Source organism: Cupressus sempervirens, chromosome 10 (genome assembly GCF_028749045.1).
Source record: "Cupressus sempervirens isolate cs-2001-9-10 chromosome 10, ASM2874904v1, whole genome shotgun sequence".
Taxonomy (NCBI): Eukaryota; Viridiplantae; Streptophyta; class Pinopsida; order Cupressales; family Cupressaceae; genus Cupressus; species Cupressus sempervirens.
This window is the reverse complement of record NC_143127.1, coordinates 845,641,353-845,650,233: the sequence shown is the minus strand read 5'-3', so window position 1 is coordinate 845,650,233 and position 8,881 is coordinate 845,641,353.

Below are 8,881 nucleotides of genomic sequence, written 5' to 3'. Positions count from 1 at the left end.
AAGAGGTATACATTGAGCAACTTGAAGGATTTCCTTTAACAGAAGACAAGGATATGGTATGCAGATTGAAGAAATCTCTATATGGTCTAAAGAAAGCACCTAGAACCTAGTGTGCAAGGTTTGACAAGTATTTTGAAAAGCATGGATTTTCTAAAGGTATGATATATAGTAACTTGTACTTGAAAGTAATTGAGAATGGTTTGTTGATAATAATGATATTTTTTAATGACATAATTTTTGGAGGTAATGATGAAGCAAGTGATAAGTTTTCTGAAGAAATGAAGAATGATTTTCAGATGAGCATGATTAGTGAGATGAAGTTCTTTCTAGGTTTGCAGATTGTGCAAAATAGTGATGAGATTTTTATTTCACAAGCTAAGTATTTGAAAGACTTCTTGAAAATATTTGGCTTGAAAAATTGTAAGCATGTTGGTAAACCAAAGATAACTAGTAATAAGTTATCTAGCAAGGATGAGATACTTATAGTTGAGCAGAAGGAGTACAAATCAATGATTGGAGGTTTGCAATATTTGGCTCACACTAGACTAGATTTCAAGCTAATGCTAAGGAGTATTATTATGCAATAGTGAAGAGGATATTCATATATTTGAAGGGATTACTGAGATGGGATATGGTATGACAAATCAAGTGATTTCATGTTATGTGCTTATACTGATGTAGATTGAGAAGGAAATATGGATGACAGAAAAATTTGTATAGACTATGAGCCAAAGTGTTGTGTAGTTGCAAATATTTTATCTTAATATGGTCCTATTATAATTAATTGGAAAAGCCTCAAGGCTGACTCAAGGAATTTTCTTGAGGACTTAGTATAAAGGAATACATTTTCCTTGGTTGTAAAGTGTGATTTGGATGTGAATCAAGTGTGAAGTGTGTGAATCAAGTGTGAAGTAAGTGATCTAAGAGATTATTGGATGTGAAGTTGGTGATCTAGTATCAAGATTAGAAGGACCATTTACCATAAAAATAATACCTCCATCATTAGGTTGGAAAGAAGAAAACCAAATCCTGTGTGTATACATGTGATCAGAAGCACTAAGATCTTAAATCCATTCATGTTGATGTTGTAAGATATTACAAACAAATAACACTTCACCAATCACACCTAAATTTTCCTTCGATAGACTCACTTCCTTTTTGGATTCATCATTCTCTTCCTTTCTTTTCTAACAATATTTCTTAAGATACCCTTTTTATTGCAATACTAACATTTTCCCTTACTTTGTATCCTCTTAACTTGGATATAAATTTGTCTCTCAAACCTTCTCCTTTTTCTATGGAACAACCACTAGTCACCATTTTTTCTAGTGTGCAGTATCTATATTAGACTTCCTTCACACCTCTTTAGACAACAAAGCTCCCATGCTAGAATCAAATTCAAGGGAGTCAATTGTACTAAAACTAATAGAAGTAACTAAGTGATTTCAGGATTCATGAAAAATAACATAATAGTGTAACTACTTTGTCTTCATCTTTCATTTTTACATCCATACTACCCAATTGAAAAATTAGAATATTAAAAATATTTAAATGATCAACAATTTTTATAACTTTTTTGCTTTGTAGTCTATATAGTTTCCTCTTCAAGGAGGTTTAATTTGTCAAGGATTTTGTCATGTAAAGATTCTTCATTCTACTCTATAAACCTATAGTTGTATCTTCTCCAACAATATTAAAGAGAATGTCATCTGCCAAATACAACTGGATTTTGCCTAAGAATCTCATATGCAAATATTTCCAATCATTGTATTTCATATTTATTGCTTTCTTTGACTTTCCAACTAATGTCTTATGTAATCTCTAATGCACTAATGAATCACGTGTCTTGAACTTCAATAGCTCAAAGTTATTTTTCCATTATATTTCCCCACCTTGAATCTTGCATTTGAAACCTTTTCCATTTGATGTTGCAAAAAACTCATCACCAAATCTTAACACATCTACTGCAAGAATATTTTTTTTTGACATCACTTGTTATGAAAGAAGAAAAATTAACTAGAAATAATAAACTTACAACAAAAATTAGATGCAAATAAATAATAAAAGAAAATGAACGATAAAAGCATAACCAACAATGCACATATGTATGTGATAAAACCTTGATAATATTTCAAGGAAATATCCACAGGGCAAGTATTGGTAATCTTATTTCTCAAAAGAATCTCAATTATATCTCCAACTTCACAATCATTGTTGCAATATTATTCTTGAAAAACCATTATGATACACCTTCACAAAGAAGAAATATATAAAACCTCTTGAGGATAAGAGAAAGCTCTCAATATAGCATAAAATCTTATTTATTCCTTCAAAAAACTTAAAGGTTCTTTTTGAAGATAAAAGTTGTTCTTTTTCTAAAATAAGGAAATATTATTTTCACAATATCAATATTTTCACTTTTCCTCATTATTGTAATTATCTAACATTAGAGGCATAATTTACAAGTTTTTCCACTACTTTTCAAAACTATTGTAACATTTGTTAAAGTTTATTCTACAAGAGATTAGTTAACATGTTGGAACATCTCATGCATGAGAGATTAGTCACTATTTTTTCTTATTACTATATTTTAAATAACACTTTCTCTTTAGGTAAAGAAGTTTTCAAATTTGACTAGAAAAGATAAGAGGTTGAGTAAAGAATTTTTCAAATTTGAATAGCAAAGGGAAGAGGTTGAGTAAAGAAGTTTTCAAATTTGAATAGCAAAGAGAAGAGGTTGAGGAAATCTTGTTGATTTCATATAAATGAATTTAGTAATTATCTCATTTTTTTGAGCTTCTACTTATTAGATACAAGACCTATTGTTATATATCTAATTTAGAAGTTAGATAAGAATAAAAATATTTGATGCTCTAGGAACTGGCTCCTACCTTCTCATGCCCTATGTTTTTTGGTTTAAATTCTCAATAGATTATAGTTAAAAGTTGTAGTTTAGGTTTTTCTTCAGATAAAAATTATGACTACTTCTAATTTTGAATTATGGTGCTTTGTTAGTGGCCTTTCATGGTCCAAATATGATATAACTGAAATATACCTTGGGCAAAGTCATGGATTCAAAGGTTATGAGTGATTGATGAGTTGAAGGTCTTGAGGCTATAGATTTGTACCATTAATGTATGGAACTTGATGGAAGAAACATTATTGTAGTGGTGGTAGTTGTGTCTATCATAGAGACAATGGTGAGGTGAGCATATGGTAGTAGTGGTGGTGGGCACAACTGTGAAGGTTGCCGAAGTGAAGGTGGCCATGAGTAGCCAAAATACTAGTTAAGGATATGGTATTTATATTTATAGTAGTCATAATGCTGACATCTTTCATTATGGAGGAGGGGTTGTGTGAGATGATGGTGGCTAGAGAAGTTAGTAGTATATTTATTTTAGGGTTGTAGAGAGAAAGAACATGACATTATGGGAGATGGTCAATTGTATGATACATTCTCTCTTCATTTTGGACTAAGGATATCAATTGTGATAGCTATATTTAGAATCAGATGCATTACAAGGCATTGTAACACTTGACTCCTAAGGAGGCTTGGACTCATGTCAAGCCTAATGTTTCTACTTTTTGCATTTTTGGTATTGAGGATTGGGCATTTTTTCCAGATGCTCAGTAGAAAGCCATGGAAAAGAAGAGTCAACCACTCATTTTTTTGGCTATTGTGAGGATATGAAGGCATACGGGTTGTTTGATCTTGATTCTAGAGATGTCTTGTTTCAAGAAGATGTTCAATTTGATGAGTATTATCCTCCGATGGATCCTCCATCTTGAGATTCTTCCTCACTACCTAGTACTTCCTCTACTCCTCTATAGGATTATGCATCCTCTGAGGAAGATCTTGATATTGATCCCCCTTCACCACTACCACCAAATGTTCCATAAGTGCCCAAGTGGGCTCTTGATACTATTGATGTAGCTAGACCTTTGGAAGGTCGTTGCATTTGTTCTTAGACTAAAGGTAGTGGCCTTTTGTGTCATGCCATTTCAGATGATCCTTAGAGTTTTTCATAGGAAACAAGACACTCAAAGTGGGATAGGGCTATGGATGAGGAGTACTCTTTTTTGATGAAGAACCACATATGGGATCTTTGTCCTCTTCCGAAAGGAAGGAAGTTGGTTCGATGTCATTGGGTGTACTGTACCAACTATGTTGTAGATGGTTCTATTGATAGGTACAAGGCACATCTTGTTACAAAGGGTTTTTCATAGGTTGAGGGTATTGATTACTCTAATACCTTTTCCCCTATTGCCAAGATAAATTCTCTTCCCCTTGTACTCTCTCTAGTAGCTTCACAAGGATAGATAACTTTTTAGATAGGCGTGAAGAGTGTTTTTCTACATGGAGACCTTCATGAGGAGATCTATATGGAGTAGCCTCATGGTTTTGTCCAAAACTCTTCATTGGTATGCTAGCTTTGGAGGTCTTTATATGATCTCAAATAGGAACCTAGGGCTTGGTATGAGAAAATGGATTCCTTCTTACTTGCTTCATAGTTTACTCAGTGTCATTCCAACCCTATAGTTTACATTCAACATCATGGGGCTAACTTATTGATACTTGTGCTTTATGTTGATGACCTCATCATCACAAGAAGCTTAATCTCCATGATACATGGTGTTTAGCAAGCATTGAGAGAGTAGTTTGAGATGACAAATCTTGGAATTTTGTAGTACTTTTTGGGCCTATAGGTTGTTTAGCCTTTACATGGAATAGCCATACTCCAGCAAAAGTATACTCTTGATATGCTTCAGAGATTTGGCATGCTTGATTGCAAGCCTATCCCCACACCTTTTTAGTCAGGTGTTTTTTTATCTACCACTTTCTCTACTCCTATAGTGGATTCCACTCTATATAGATAACTTGTGGGTAATTTGTTGTACCAGACATACACACATCCTAATATTTCCTTTGTGGTTGGACTTGCCTCTCAATTCTCCCATGATCCTCATGAGAGTCATTGGGAAGCATCCAAACATATCTTGAGGTATATTAGAGGTACAACATGTTATGGCATTCACTACACATCAAAAGATCCTCAGACTGTTGGTTTCACATATTTAGATTGGGTTGGTGATATTGATGATCGCAAGTCTACTTCTAGTTTTGTATTTTGTCTTGGTTCTAGCCCTATCACATGGTCTTGCAAGAAACAAAATGCTCATGCATTATCATCTATAGAGGCAAAAAATAGGGCAGCTATATTAGCTAGTTAGGAGGTTTTGCAACTTTGACAGTTGATGACAGAGTTTGGATTTTCTCCTGATAGTCCCACCTTTCTATTGTGTGACAATCAGAGTGTTATACACATTCCATGCAACCCAGTTGAGCATCAGTGGACCAAGCACATCAAGCTTCACATGCACTTCATTAGGCATCTCATTTAGGATGGAACCTTGAGCTTGGAGTACATTCCTATTGCCAAGTAGGTTGTAGACATCTTCACTAAACCTTTTGCATCTTTGTAGCATCTTCAATTACATTCTACATTTGGGGTGAAGGAATTTTCCCTTGGGGGGTCTTAACGGTGAGTCTTTACTTCCTTATTTTTATAGCTATCTCTTTTTGGAGTAGAGTTTTTCCCACTGGGATTTCTTTATTTCTCTATTTCATAGAGATTTAGTTTTGATTGGGTACCTCATCAAGCCTTGTTGCCGGGACCCAAATTTTCTTTCAGCATTGCATTGTAGTTTCCTTTCTCTTTCTACATTGTTTGTAGCTGCATTATTGTGCATCTTAAGGGGAGGTGTTAGAGTAAAGCGTTAATTTGATTTTATTTATTAAATTTTCTTTATTCCCTTCTTATGATTTTTCTTTATGCACCTTTTGCATCTCTATTAAATAATTAATTAGCAATTATTAAATAACTTTTCCCTTTTAGGTTACCCTTTCAGGTTTCATTCTCCTTTTATAAGGATTGATCTTTTCTAATTGTTTTTTATCTCTTCCATTTCCGAGAATACATTTGCATAATTTTCAAAGTAGAACCCTTGCCTCCTCTCATCTTTTTCTTCTGTGACAGGTTTTTTTTACATGCAGGTGTTTGAAGGCTTTTTGGATTTGTATTGATCAAATCCTTCAGTAAAAAGGCATGGTATTTATGCAAAGGACATCTTGTGTGATTAAAGAATAGTGTATGTTATGCTTTTGTGATATAAAAGGTGATATGTGAACTTCTTGTGAAGCGATATATGCGAAGATTTTGAGAACTTGATTTTGTGATCCAACATCGAGCTAAGGTCAAAGATCAATGTAGAAGAAGTTATAGCATCTATACATATATATCTGAGAAACTTAAAGTTCAGTTACTTATTTGGGTAGTGAGCTCTTCTTGTAATTGGGAGTGCATGTTTGGGTAGTGAGCTTATCTTGCCTCCATTATACCACAACTCCTAATAGGGTTGGAATCTCCTAACAGGGATTCAAAGTCTCCTAATGGGGACTCTTTATACTAAATTTTCTCATTGACTCCTAACAGGGTCTATCCTCTAACAAGGAACATATATATCAATATATCATCTAGTGGGTATCATCCCCACTAGGACTTTCCCTTGGCCAAGGTTTCCCTAGTTAACAAAATGTGGTGTTATGAGTTCTCTGTGTGCATGGTTATTATTTCTATTCAGCATTACTTGTTTATTTTCTTATGCATGGTTCCAAGTAATTAATATCCAATTGGTGACAAAAGTTTTTAGAATACTAATTCATGAGCCCTCCCCCCCCCCTCTCTAAGTATTCCCTATTTCTAATAGATAGGTGAGCGGATGTGAAGGACTAAAATAGATTCATTTAATTAACTCATCCTTCAATAGCTATCTAAATGATTCTAGATTATTAATCATTAACTCTACCGAGGAGAAGAAAGAAAGTCTACATCATAATGACACACCTATTGAAGTATGTATTTAAGTTGGTAGGATATATATTGGTAATATGATCTTTAAAATGTTCTAAATTTTCTTTGCTATAATATCATCAGTTAATTTAAGAATTGATTATAATTTGAGGGAATATTATAAATATTGGACTTGAGGAATGCTAGGGTTTTGGTCAAAGGATTGAGACTTTTTATCTTCTTCTTATAAACCTATTGTATTGTTTAAGAATTCAAGGTAAGGGTTGGCTAAATTTTCCTTTGTCTCTAGGGTATCTGTTGGTATAAATAAGTACTTTACTATTTACACTTAAGTTTACTTAGGTTAATGCATTATTTAATTATTTTGCATTATTTTATTATTTTTATTTGTGAGACACTTAGGAGTTTGCACACCTTTTGAGTTGTCATGTTGACAACATAGGAGTATGCAACTTTGTTTGAGCACATGGTGTCTACAACACTATTTTGTGTGTCCCACCCTTGTAGGCTTATCCTCTCATCACCGCACTTACTTCCGTGCTTAATGGAGGGTAATCCATATCTGGTGGACATGTGCTTGGTTGTATGACACATCATGATGCTAACTTCTATGCATTCTAGAAGCTGTCCCGAGGCCTTTATAATCAGGCACTCCTTGTGTACTCTTATGCATTAAGTATCAAGTTATTGAATACATTGTTATTCTGATCATACTCTCTCCATTTTTGGTCTATAGTTGTGTTTGTGTTTGAGTTCTTAGTTCTTGGGTGAATTTTTCCCTTAGGAAAATTATTACATGGTATTAGAGCTGAGGGAGATACTCGCCACATAGCCTTTGGAGACCTCATTGCTTTATCTCTTTAAGAGACTTGATCTAGATCCGGAGCATCAGCTACAATTGGGAGCATCTAGAGCTGAAGTGGACCTCGCCATTGCATCCAAAGTGAAGATTCGGTGAAAATTGACTATAAACTTGCCTATTTTAGGCCATAGTCAACCAAGAGGCAAATTTTTTTTTGCAAATCAAAACCCGAATGCCTGATTTGCAAGTACGGGTATGATCATTTTTTATTTGATCTAAGCATTATTTGTTCTACAATTCATTTCTTGTATCTGCATTTTCAGAATTATTTTTTCAAAATTATTATTGTAGTACGGAGAAAAAAAATTTGTGGCACTGGGTTGTCACATCCCAGCCCGCAGATTATTTAATTATTTTCGCAAGGTTTTTTATCTCTTTCCACCTTCCGACCAGCCCTACGCACACCGGCGATGGAGATACTTAAACTGGCAAGAAAGACTATTTTTTTTGACAATTCCCTAGCTGATTGGCGAGAACATATTTCAAAGACAGTTAAACCCCATTACCCTTCGGCAAGTAAGCTTTCGGCAGCTCGATTGCCTTTGTTTGCCATCCCCGGCTCTTAGTTTTTAAAAGAGTTACAAAGTCTCCACACTACCAATGTGGGACTAAAAACTAAGTTCTCGCCTATTTTTAACCGTCGGTATGCAAACATTCCCGCCAACAACGTTTGCCATCCGTTGTTTGCCGTATTAGCATACAATTGCCCCATCATCTGCCACCGGCGCAACAACCTTTTGACACACAGTGTAATTTGCTTCACTCCTGCCCATAGCAAACAGCAACATGTGGCACACGTTGATTGCTGGACCCTGCCATGTAGGACCCCCTGTTAGCACTGTTGTCCGCCACATCCTCCGCGCTCAACCAATCTCCTGGAGCCACATGGCATCTCTTCATTCGCCTACATGTCATCATCCACGTCAGCTCCAGTTAGCAGTACATGTAAGATCTGATCGTACAATTCTGTACAATTCTGTACCATGTCATGTCATTGACCGTACAAGGTGAGATCATCAGAGGCCTGAGTCGAAGCTGATGTTAGCAATCTGCAAGCCTAAATTTGACAGAAGAATGACTATCATTCCAGGCCATTTTTGAACTACTACGATGGTCATATGACTCCTCTTCATTTGCAGCTTTGATT